General features: G+C 35.8%; 1 pseudogene; it reads left to right on the top strand.

Moving 5' to 3' along the window:
• Positions 1 to 310: 310 nt before the first annotated feature.
• Positions 311 to 410, top strand: LOC130471061 (uncharacterized; annotated as a pseudogene).
• Positions 411 to 12,710: the final 12,300 nt, after the last annotated feature.

Raw genomic sequence — 12,710 nt, 5'->3', positions numbered from 1 at the left:
AATTCATTGCAGCTACACTAACAGGTTGGGCAGATTGAGTATTTGCGGCTTGCATATTATCAAACTTGTAATGTAAAGCAGTCAATTGGGCAGTTAATTGTTCTATGGAATTCAAGTCATGCTTACCACCCTTGTTAGATAGGCCTCTGGGATTCCCATACTGGGCATTATGAATGGGCATCTCCTCAATCACCTCAATAGCTCTAGTCACAGCAAGTTGCATGAATCTCCCACAGCAGCTGAACTCAGAATAAGTCTAGACTTATTACCCAGACCATTATAAAATCCTTAAATCAAGAACCAGTCACTCAAACCATGGTGTGGGCACTCTCTCTGCAAATCCTTGAATCTCTCCCAGACCTCGAACAAACTCTCATTTGCTTGTTGAGTAATGGAAATTATCTGGCTCCTCGGACGAGCTGTCTTCTCAGGTGGGAAATATTTCACATAGAACGCAAGGGCCAAAGACTCCCAGTTAGTAATTTTCATGGCTGCTCGATTCAACACATTGATCCACAACTTTGCCTTCCCACTCAGAGAGAACGAGAATAGTATCTCCATAGTCTGCTCCAGAGTCAATCCCTTTTGCTTGATGGTAGAGCAGTATTGGATGAAGGACTGAATGTGAACATTTGGGTCTTCACCTACTTCCCCACCGAATTGGCGTCTCCCAATCATGTTAATCAATGCAGGCTCAATCTTGAAGGTCTCAGCTGCAATGGAAGGCATGATTTCTTTGGGTAGCACAGACAGACTTGGCTTGGAATAGTCTGTAAGCCTTGGTTCAGGTGGTGGTGGTGTTTCGTCACCCATCTCTATCTCTGAAACTGAATCTGTATCTGAAGGAAAAAGATCGCCAATATTATGATCAGAATCAGAGTAATTCCCACACTGTGCAATGAAATTTCTTCGTCTACGAAAGGTTCTTTCGGGCTCAGGATCGAATGGAGTAAGATTACAAGTACCTACGGTCCTGGGAATAGACAAAGAAACTACAAAAAGGTGTGAGATCCGGTCTCAAGGAACGGGGGTTCCTTGAGAAGTGACAAACAATAATCTAGAATACACAATTAATAACAGAAAATAAAACTGTTTCCCCGGCAACGGCGCCAAAATTTGACAGGCTAAAGTCGTATCACCTAGTCAAAGATAAACCTAAGTCCACTAATAAGATAGTAAGGGAAGTAGGGATCGTATCCACAGGGAAACAAGCGTTCTATCTACTATTAATCTATGATTGCTTTCCTAAATGTCTTTGGATTCTCAAACTGTTGCCCAACATAAAAGGTGGCTTCCCTCTCTTCAGTGTTGCCTTGCTTCTGTTTCCTTCTCTCCCTCTTATGGTGTTGTGGTGCAACTAAGTAACCAACATCATCCTCATCTTCTGACTCACTAGGGCTTTATAAGTCAGTGTATCCATCAAGGTCATCCCCTAAATTCAGACCACCTTCTCCCTTACTTTCTGCTAGTTTTTTCAGCATTACCAACTCCTCAACATAAGCTTTTTCCCTTCTCATATCATCAGATATCTTAGACCTAGCAGTGGCTAACTCATCATCATCCTCATTTGTACCCTCTGAATCATAATCAATTTCAGGTTGAGGTTCGAATTGAGGTTTGTGTGCAGTTTGTTTGGGTGGGAGTACTGTAAAAGGTGGTTCCACATAATCAGAATCAAAGTCAACCACATCAGTATTCAACAACTCAAGGAAACTATCAACCCCTCCACCTCTCCCTCCTCCACTCACTCCACTCCTGTTTAGGTTAAATTTGTAGGTGGGTTTGATTTTATGTTCAGTGTATATATGAATGCTTTTGTATTCATAAAGTAAAGCTAAGAAAGGGTCACAGTTTAAGATAGCCATGGGCCGTGCCGAGCCCGCGGGCCCATATTCATTTCAGGCACGGCCCAGGCACGGCACGATGTAAGCGGGCCGGGTCGGGTCGGGGCAATTAACGGAATTCATCGGCCCAGGCACGGCACGAGCCCGCGGGCCAAGCGGGTCGGGTCGGGTCGTGCCTGTGCCTAAGTCCGCATGCCTAAGTCCGCGTGCCTAGTTCGTGCCTAAGCCCACGTGCCTGCTTCGTGCCTAAGCCCACGTGCCTACTTCGTGCCTAAGCCCACGTGCCTGCTTCGTGCCTAAGCCCACGTGCCTAACCCAGTACCAAAATAGGCCAGGTGATTAGTGATTATGATGTACGAAGATTGTTACCGTTGGAGTTGATAAGATAAATAAAATGGCAGTCTTTATCAAAAAACATGCATCCTCACAAATTATTGGACCCTTTTTTATATAATGTTCAAAAGAAAAGGAATCTAAAAGAATTTACCTTAAACTATAATAAGTTGGCTTTGCTTGTGGACCAGTGGGAGTATAGATGTTTCATCAGCATTATACAATGCATTTTGATTATAATTATATGTTTATAGTTTTGTAATCTAATTAAGTTGTCTCTCTTGGTTGTAATCATCCACAATTCCACATAGACTATGAAAATGAAGCCAAGGAATTATGTAAACAAAGGATGCTAATTCTTTTATGTTTTTGTACTTCGTATCTAAAGTGACTTTTTACTATTGAATAATACCTCATGCTTTTTGATTAAATATTTCGAATATTCATGGTACACCATGTCACCATCTAAAGACTAAAGTTCTAAACTTAGCAGTAACTATTTGGAGGAACATTAACCGAGAATTACATTCATAGTTCTTCATGACATAAACACTAAACGATAATACATCACATTTTATTATGCATACATTAATCGAGAATTACATTCATAGTTTTTCATGACTTAAACACTTATTATTGATTTCCATCACTTATTCATATCCATATTCCTGATCATCTTCACCATCTTCACCAGCTTCATCATCTTGTTCTTCGTTGCCTTCTAATTCAGATGCCAGTGATTGGACCGATGCGGTTGTTGCAGTTGCATCATCTGAATCAGCATCACATTCTTCACGATCTTGCATTCTTTTATCGGTATCTAACCAATCTTTGAAGCAAACACATATCTCAAGAGTATCCGGCCTTAATCTAGTTCTTCTCTCATCCAAAACACGACCAGATGCACTAAAAGCTCGTTCGGAAGCAACAGATGAAACTTGAACAGAAAAAATGTCTCGTGCCATGGCTGATAAAACAGGGAACTGTTTGCATTGCTTATGCCACCAATCAAGCAAGTCTAGATCATTCATGGTTTCTTCATTTTCACCTCGCATAAAATCATAATTTAAAAACATTTGAAATTCAGACATGTCAGATGAAGTAGTAGTACGTACTTTCTTAGACTTGCCTTTTCTAAGACCAAGTAAAGTAGAACCTTTTGAAAATACATTAGATATTAATTTACCACTACCGGAGTCCTTACTTGTTCTAATAGGAGCATTGCGAGTTTCACCAAAACGATTATCATACCAACTATAAAGTTGAAAAAAAGAATCACTTAAATTTTTTTTGTAACTCTCAAAGTCAATAGGAAGGCCTAAAAATTGGATATAAAGTTCAATGTAAGAACAAGTTGTTTCAAATTTTTTCCTTGGATCCAAAAATGAAGCAAATATGAAAACTAGTGGAATAGTATCATAATACTTTTTAAATTTGTTTTCCATTTTTGGAAGATAACTTTGGCATTGTTCGTCATCACGAAATTTGCTAAAACGTTGTGCAATTAAAGCCCCATTAACAATAAATGTATGAGCAGTTGGAGTATAAACCGTAGAAAATAATTTTGTTGAATCATAAAACAAATGTAAAAATTCCATAAGTCTTTCACATTGCTCCCAGTCAGACTCCAATAATGCTAAATTAGGACATCGAGAATTAAAAAACTCGGTAATTGGTTGCTTATATTCCACTGCAAACTTAAGCAATTCATATGATGAATTCCACCTATGCATAACATCAACTGGAATTTTTCTTACCGCTAGACGTCGGCTTTTGAGATGATGCTTCCATTCTTGCTTTCTCATACCAGACATGTTAATAAAATTGCATGCTTCTCCTACCTTGGTGTAATACGGATTATTTTCTTTAAGACCATCTTGTACACATAAGTTTAAAATATGGCATGCACATCGAACATGTAAAGTAGTTCCATCCAAAACTACGTCTAAAAGATTTTGGGAAATCATCCTGGCACATGAAGTCATAGTGGAAGCATTGTCAAAAGTCATAGATAAAATCTTATTTTTAAGACCATACTCTTCAATACAACTCATGATCAAATGAGCTATGTTAACTGCATTGTGAGGATATTCTAATGCTCTAAAACCGACAATACGTTTTTGCATCATCCAATCATGATTTATCCAATGCACAGTCACACACAAATAATGCAAAGCACTTACTCCAGAATCCCAAAGATCGGCGGTAATAGAAACTTCACCATCAAAGTTAGACAGCTCAGAAATAAGTTCATGTTTATATGAAGTATATTGTCGCATAGCACTTGCTTTTGCTTGTTTTCTAGACACTCTACGGTGTTGCGGTTGGAGTGCATACTTAATATACTCATTAAAATTATCATTCTCAGCAAAGAGAAATGGTTTTTCAACTTGAATAAACATTTTTGACAAAGCATCCTTATCCCTCTCATAGTTATAGTGAAAAGACCCTAATCCAGACGGGTGGAATTGAGTTAGTTTAGGATGGGTATCGTCGGGATCTATACTGGGACATCTTTTTATATGTCTCCCTAAGTGTCCGGTTCCATTAGCAGATCTCGCTGATAATATACCTCCACATGCCTTGCATTTAGCTTTAGTACGACAACGACTAAGTTTAAAATATGGCCAAACACCACTCTTCCTAGATTCTATAGTCATCTCTTCATCATTAAGCCATAAGTCTAGTTGGTTGACATTTTACGGAATCTTACTAGAGCCGGCAAATTGATTATCGACAGAGAATGTGGACATGGTGTAGGAAGGTGCAATTTGGGGGGAAGTACCACTTCCACCTGCATCCATTGTAGTAGTGAAAGGTGGTGGATTAGGAAAATTATAATTGCCATAATTGGGGGTCGGATTAAAACCCGGCGGATAAGATTGCCATGGAAAATCTTGTTGATTTTGCGGGTTAGTATATTGAGGATTCGGGACCCATGACGGGGGCATCATTTGATTGGGAATTTGACTAGACTCGGGAGGTTGTTTTTTACTATTAACTTTAGATTTCTTAGAAGGCTTTGAACCACCTGCCATTATAATTATATTTAACTAATAATCAACAAGAGACAATTAAATTAGTAGAGATTAACAAACAACAAAAGTCATGTACACAAAGTCACATATAAATAGTTAACAAACAACAAAGTCATGTCTTAAATATTTTATGTTTATAAACAACTACTAAACAGATTATTGTTACTTAATTTTAATAGTTAAAAAGCTACTAAACAAGATGTGTTAGATCTTACTTAACGATAGAATGATCGATTCGGAGAATTCCCACTTGCTTAGCCTCCAAATCTCCAATGCTCCATGTAACAGCCCGCCCTTAACGAGCTGCTTTATAAACACACTTAGTCTTAATTTAAACAAACTCAACGTAATTACATCTTTAAACCCTGCTAAACACACTCTACTCCTTAAACAACTTCGAATATTTAATCACGGCTTAGCCTATCTCAAAGATAGTAATTAAAACCCTTCAACTTAATTAGTTATTAAAAATTTCGGCAGCACTTCCCCTAAATATGGACAACCTAAGTTATTGCTTAGGATATTACGTCAAATTTTCTTTCACCTGCTTCAATTATAACATTCCAACATTAACATTCCCAAAACAACACCAGGGTGTCACCCAACACAACAAGGATGTATAATCCATAAATAATAAACCAAAAATCTCTAGAAAGGAATAATACAATCCATTAACAAATTGAAAAAAAAAAACTTAAATACACTTGGAGAACCCATAAACCCGCCTTGAAACATATAGGACATCTGGAGGACTCTACGCACCTTGAACCCGAATTGAGACCTAACTCTTGCTACCTGCAAAACATTTTAACTCTGCCCCCACCAGGACAGGTTCAAAGAACAAAATCAGCGGAAATATGAGTACACATTATCCAACCTGAAATGCATTTGATAGGTGGCTCAAAATAAACTTTTAGTTTTGTTTTTACGTTTTGCTTTGAAATGCCACTTCGCTTATTAAACTCACTTGGAAAAACAATTACCTGATCAAAGCATACTTAACTCTTTTGAAATCTATTTCACAAAATTCTTATCGTTCAACAATAACTTTAGAAACAATCCTACATAGTGCTACCAAGATAACTTGAGACCTTACCTCCATCTCACTAATTTCCAACTTCACAATCAACATGATTAGTTAAGCTCACAACTTATGATTCATTTAGTTACTCTCATACTCTTAATCATTTTCAATCGTAACCTTATTCGACAATTACTTATAACCATAGACCAAGTATTTCTCCAAGAGTAAATTTCCCCAAATCATAATTTATGTTGCAAGGTGAAACTCAATATACATATATTCACAACTCAATGTGAAATTCATTGGCACAACATTGACAAAGTCATATAACTTGATTCATAAAATTCTCATAACACAATTCAGATGCATAAAACATATTCATAGGAAATTAATAACTCAATGCGAAAATACACAATTCAATCTCCACTTTATAATTTAGAATTTGGGGAAAGTGAACACGAAGAGAGAGGGGTCAGCATGACGAGCTGTCTCTATACGGTGGGGGTCGTCACCCTCCTGATAAACATACGCTTGCAAGACTTAACTAGGACATGTCCCTAACTACGGGTCTATCCCGCTTCTACGAGTCTACTTTTGTAGCACTCGCTTTACGGCCAAGCCGCTTTAACGGGTCTATCCCGCCGAACTACGGGTCAAGCCCGCTTACCACAAGTCTACTGATGTAGCACTCGCTTCCAAATATGGGTCAAGCCCATTTACCACGAGTCTACTGATGTAGCACTCGCTTCCAAATGTTTTTCATCACCGATGCATGTGAGCACTACGCCACACATACTCGGCTACTTTCCCCTACCTAAGCATTTTATTACCAATTTATCCTAATTCGTTGCCAAAACTTATTCACGTTCCCTTATTCATGCATTAGCTTCTTCCTCATTATGGTTCAACACAAATTCTTTCTCATATGACTTCTTAACCCGATTTCAATCTCAAACTCAATACTTGTTTGACACTTTGCTCTTATACTTACTCAAACCGTAATGATCTAGTTAAGACATGGGCACTCTTCTCAACTATTCTCCTTAACTTAGAATCACTCCTTATCCTTGGACATACTCTTAAACCATTGGCAAACAATTGACTGTTAGTGACATTCATTTAAGATACTAAAGTTATTAATAGCTTATACTTTCCTCAAATCCGAATTCATTCTTTTATAACTTAGTGTGCCTGAAATGTATTTTAGAAAGCATTTGAACAATTCTTTATATTAAAACAATCTTTAATATATAAGGAAATAACTATTGGTTTCTTTTAGAATTACTAGTTCCAAATACACTTTAATTTAGTCGCATTTTCAAAGTATTTAATATTCATAAAAGAAAATAATTTCGTCATTCTTTAAATCAAAATCCTTTTGTGAGACTTTATTGAAAAACTATTTTCCTGTATAAAATCATTATCATTAATAAAACATGTTCACACTAAGATATATTTCAATAATCTTTGTTCAAATAAATATGCTCTTTAAAGATCTTTATAGTCATTTAAAACTATTCTTAATTTGTAATTCACGATTTAAAGAATATGTTTGACTTTTTAGAAACTCAAACTAGAAGTGGTTTTATAAAATAGTTTATAAATTATCTTCTAAAAGAAATATCGCCTTTAAGAAATAAGTTAAAACACGTTTTTTTTTTTTAGTTACATACTCAATATAGTTTAATTCCTTAGTTCTAACTTTTTTTTTTTTACTAGTTGTTGGCCGGCGCGCTAACGCGCGCCGTCCCCCAAGGTAGCAAAAATAAACTTTGTGAAATTATAATCGTCATAATTTAGCAATTACACTTTGAAAGTTGTTATATTAGTTGTCACAAGAAAAAACACTACGTTAATTTCATTTAAAAGTGTAAGTGTAACAACCATTTTATACGTTGTATTTCATATAAACCAAACTAAATTTTTCATCGTAGTTTCAAGTGAAACACATACAAGTATCCCTCTTAACACTAACCATAATCAATCAATTATATACATACAATAATTCAACAAATCTTGAAAAACACAACCTATTTAGACAAACTCATTTCAACCTAAACAAATCGAAATATAACAGGGAGAAGAGATTTTAACAACAAAATAACATTAAACTTTTAACTTCCACCATGATTTTTCTTGATATGGAGGATGCAACAGGATTAGGATATCAAAGAAATTTCACTTTCGATGCCTGTATCAAAAAGACATGGAATTAGCATAAACTTTTGACTACTGAAAAATCTAGGCAAAAAAAATATAATTATGCATAACCCGTGCACTAATCTCCCTTTGATATTTCATAACAGAAAGGATATACGCTAGAACATGATGCATTACATAGGGGGAGGGGTAATGGGAGAGTGGAAGAGGATTAATAAGAATAATGGGAGAGAGGGAGAGGAAAAGATATTGAAAACAGATAATTAGCCCACATATCTGACATATCCCCCATTTCTAAATTAAGGTTCGCTTTGAAAACATACTTGAATACACAAAAATAATATATACTACTAAATTATTTTAGAATATCTTCAACCCTTTTTAATTTATTTTTATTGAAGGCATTACTTATTCTACATACTCCGTATAATCTAAAAACGATGATATGCATGACTCAAAATATCACTATAAAATATTCATGACCAACTTCAAAGACTACTTTATCCCTATGAGCCTTCATCATAACCACCCAACATTCACCGGCAACACCAATTGTACTCTTCAAAATACACTAAAAACCCAAACCTAGCATACCATCTCTGGAATAGGAAGCAACTCACAAGAAACTGAGGCACGCAGAAAGAAAATCTTTTCCTCTTCAATCAAGTACTCCATATATTAGTTATCATACCTCTAAAAGGAACCTTCAGTTCACCTTATGTATCCATGTCGAATAATTGACACTGACATGGATATGGTCTCTAAAGGTACGTACTTTAATTTATGTCATAAACACACACAAGAATTCACAGAATACTCATGCCCAACAGTTGCATACTTGTAGGAAAGATCATTTATAACATATCTTCTCTTGGAGAGGAAAGAAATAGGATCAAGAGATAAGAGGAACATCACATGTCTTACATTGATGTCAAACAGAAAATAGCAAGGACACTAATCAGGGATCATAACCAATAATATTCTTTTCCAATACAGAGTATATAACAACAGGAAAATGAAAATGGAAAACGCCTATCTCGGCAGTCCTATGATGAATCAATCAAAAAGTAAAAGTGAGCCTGAAGAAGTAATAAGGTACTGATCAATTACAGCTCATAATAGGCATTTTTAAGAAATAGGTAAATAATAATCGAGTCAAATCAAGTAAGAGTAAAAAAAAAGGGAAAAGGGGCCTAGAACTTTTATGCTTTATTACACAACAAATGCTCATATCAAGGTTAATTCTTTGGTCAATTCTCAAGGTCTTTGACTCTTTTCACATCAAAAGTCAGTCCGGTTCCTTAAGAAAAGCAAAAGGCGATACCTTGTTGGAATAAAATATGGAAGAAATACCTCTTTCCCGCCAGTATTCAAGCTCTGTTGGCATTGGGAGTCTTAATGGTGCTTTATAGAAGGATTTTAACCACATTTCCCTTTCTTGATCTACTTCATTCACATAAGTTTTCCAGTAATCAGGAACCTGGATCATAGAAACAACAGATTTAATTATTTGAAGCATAAAAATGAGGTAATGTTTAGTTCATTCTCAAGAGTTCATTCTCAAGAGTAGGCAGACATCATACCTCAAGAAATGGTTGACGAAATGTCAAAACCTGAAGCTTGGCATGAATCTTTTCCCTCATAAAATTAGGGATGTTGAAGATCATCATATGTACCCCTCTCTTCTGTAACAACTGCATGAAATTCACAAAACCAACATCAAACATGGTTGTTGATATGTCATTGACGTAGCATAACGCTTGTACTATAGACAAGTGGAAACCATACACTGATACGCTAAAGTAATTTTACAAAGATAACCAATGATTTTCCATTTTCATTAATCGAATACAAATATTCTAGTAGTTCCCCTGCCCCTTCTCTTCTTAGTTTTGTGATATCAGTGCGACTCGGGAAATGGCCTGGCTTATTACTGTACATCTAAATCCAACAATATTCTTGTATAAGGTAGGCATTAGAACATCAAACTGCGGGAGAATCTTTTCAAAAGGTTGCACAACGTCCAACCCTTGTGATATCAATGATGTGAATTGATCCTAAGGGTGTGTAGTAGTAATTTGTGTTAAGGCCTTTGAAAACTTATTGGGCCGCCATGGACAACAGAGAAGACTTGCAAACAAATTCTAGAAGAAGAGTAATCAAAGGAGTAAAAAATCCTAGTGGTGTATCTTTGATTAGGGTCTACAAGGCCATATTAACTTACTACGTACATGATATCACTACTCTAACCAACTCTCTAGTAATATAAACTCTCCAATTATTTATACGAAACCCACATAAGCAGATACTTAACCCTCAGAAGCCTTATGATTGATACATACTTGATTAGTCTTCTTATACTCCGTACAAAGTAATTAATATTCTCAAAAGGGACGTTCCTGGTATCCTGAAGTCTGTTGGAGCTACATATTTTGTTGGTTATAAATAAGTGCCAAGATAAGTAAATTTTCCAAACAAAGATCAACACCATCAGTTACATAAAGATATTAGCTAAAAAGTTGCTTATATCCAAGAAAATATGCAGTAAAACTTGCTTATGTCCAAGAAAACATGCAGTGCCTCATTTCATGATCAGTGAAAATTTACAAATTATGATCCGCTCCTACTAAAGCTCCCGTCTTTAGATTAGAAAACATAGGTAGGCAGGTAGCGGAAAAAGTTCCAAAAATACCTCATCCTCTGATGCATATGAGAACAAGATTCTACATTTCCCTTAAAAAAAGTGAAGAGGATCTGTTTTAATATTTATGGTGTAAATGTAAGCAGGAGCATAGTGGAATTGACGCCTATTCCCCACAGACGCTAGACAGGCTAAAGTCGTATCACCTAGTCAAAAATAAACCTAATTCCACTAACAAGGTAGCAAGGGAAGTCAGGATTGTATCCACAGGGAAACAAGCGTTCTTTCTACTATTAAAACTAAGGTCTAAACTATTGGGAAACAAGAAAGTTGGTTGATTTGTATATTAAAACTAAGACAATAATAAAAGAGGAATAAATAAGATATTAAAAGGTCTAGGGCATAGGTTCACCAATGAACAACAATCCGGGATGATAAACAATATTAATAATCAATAGAACAATTAATTAGATTAGCATGCTCTCTCGAATCGATACTAATCATAGACTTAGAATTAACGGGCTCTCGCTACGTATTAATCCCAGTTCTACCTATTGACACAAGCCTAAACATCAAACTGCATCTCTCGAATCTTAACTTGATATTGCTAGACTAATACAATTAGACCTGCGCAAATCTAATCGCATAGTAAATGAAATCAATCAATAGGAATTAACCACAATACCAACAATCAATAACATTCAATCATCCCTTCATATTAATTCATGGATTCCCAAAACCCTAGAATATAAACTACTCACAAATATTTAATTTAAACAAAGCAAACATGATTAATGAAAACATAATTAAAATTGAATAAAGAAGGAAATAAATAATAAATACCAAATTGAAGAACAAAGGATGAAATTTAAAGTTTGAAACTTGAAAGCAATAATAAAAGTAATTAACAAAAGTTTAGAGAAAGAATAAAAACTAAGCAATAAACTAAGGTACTAGAAAAATAAGATCCCAAATAATATGTCTAAGGGCTTTATTTATAGTCTAGCCTTAAAGTAAAAGAAAAAAACCGGAACCAAAGCAAAAATCCGCGCCCAGGGGTTGTCGTCGCCCGATCGGGCAATGGGCCGCCCGATCGGGCGATCTGCTCGTCAAACTGCACGATCCCGTATCTTAAAAACACAAATCTCCTTCGTTATAAGTCGGAATTAGGCGAGTGACCACTCGTTGGAAAGCTCTTGAAGTTTTGAATCCAACCCAATTTGAATCTCTGCATTTGGAGTTGTATAACTCGAGTTATGATCAAAATAGTGGACGACATTCAGTTTTCTACTTCTTTCACTATTCGCTTTGCATGAAAATTCTTCCAACTCAATGTTTGCGCTCTCGAAAGTATATAATCTCTTGTATTGATTCAAATAAGTAGGAAATGTACAAAAATATGTTAATTCCTACAATGATGAACCTGAAACTACAAACACACTACAAGGAGCACATTAGTACTAAAAATCGCTCCGAATAGCTCATTTGAGATCAAAAAGTACTAAGGGACGGGGGTAAAAACTTTATATAAAACGCATATATCAAACTCCCCCAAGCTAGATCCTTGCTTGTCCCTAAGCAAGGAAATCATAGATGAATACAAGATCAACTTCACCCCTAACATATTTCAAAATGAAAGACATAATTCAAAGCAAAATCTAACGAGCATG

Source organism: Spinacia oleracea, chromosome 3, assembly GCF_020520425.1.
Source record: "Spinacia oleracea cultivar Varoflay chromosome 3, BTI_SOV_V1, whole genome shotgun sequence".
Classification (NCBI taxonomy): domain Eukaryota; kingdom Viridiplantae; phylum Streptophyta; class Magnoliopsida; order Caryophyllales; family Amaranthaceae; genus Spinacia; species Spinacia oleracea.
Note: the sequence above shows the minus strand (reverse complement) of the source record. Positions and strands in the feature narration are given on the sequence as shown.